Raw genomic sequence first — 1,010 nt, 5'->3', positions numbered from 1 at the left:
TGAACCACAAGTCTCTGAAAAACCCGCTCAAACTTTATAATTGTTTCGTGTTTTTTTTTTGTGTAACGATTTATACATGAACGCTTCAGTTTTGGTCACGTGCCATTCGGAGACCAGCTGAATATATTATTTTGCAAGTTTTTCTTTCGTCGATCACTACTGTCTTATTAGAAGTAAATATCAAAACATTCGTTTAGCTTCTATTATCATTGACTTCTTTTAATTTATCATATCAGAAATATTTTTTTCAATGCTTATATGCATCTATTCTATTACAGTAAAGATTGCCAGGTTCAGCGGAGAAGAAAAGAATGCTTGATGATGCTGCGATGCAGACAAAGGTGTACCAACGAATATCCTGTACCGAATGGTTTCGTTAAGGAATGCACTGGCAAATTTGAAGGAGATACATGTGAGATCGGCTGTCCAGAAGGGTTTCTACTGGTAGGGGACGAAATTGTGCAATGCAAGAATGGCCAGTGGATGAAGACGAACGGAGGCGATGCATCGTCCCGTTGCGACAGTGTACGTTAAAAGAGCGACAAGGACAGCTTATGAAAATAATGTCATTGTCTTTGTTGCCATATACTCCAAGTTTTATTTTATTTTATTTTAATACTTCTTTTTATAAGGCTGTTTATTAACATCCTCGTTATTAAAAAGTTGTTATAACATGTTAAAGATAGTTATTTCAGGAAATAAAATTCAATGAAACTGCCTTGAGAATTGTGTTGCAATGGGTTTGGCGGGATGTGCGTTTTGATATTTTTTTCGCGATGTTCGGGATGAGGACTAAAAACAAGAGCAGGAAGTGAGAATTTCAGTTCAGAAGTGGATGCAGGTTTCCATATAGTAGCAATGCGAGAATTCCAAGTGTGAGCTAAACCCTAACCCTAACCCATCGCGTTCGGTCTGTACTCTCAATTTTGATCGCGCGAAAGATCATTCGAGTTTAAAAAATAATTTTCTTGAAGACACTTTGATCTTATGTTCAAAGAAATGTCACAGTA

The sequence above is a fragment of the Montipora capricornis genome, chromosome 11, assembly GCF_036669925.1.
Source record: "Montipora capricornis isolate CH-2021 chromosome 11, ASM3666992v2, whole genome shotgun sequence".
Taxonomy (NCBI): domain Eukaryota; kingdom Metazoa; phylum Cnidaria; class Anthozoa; order Scleractinia; family Acroporidae; genus Montipora; species Montipora capricornis.
Note: the sequence above shows the minus strand (reverse complement) of the source record.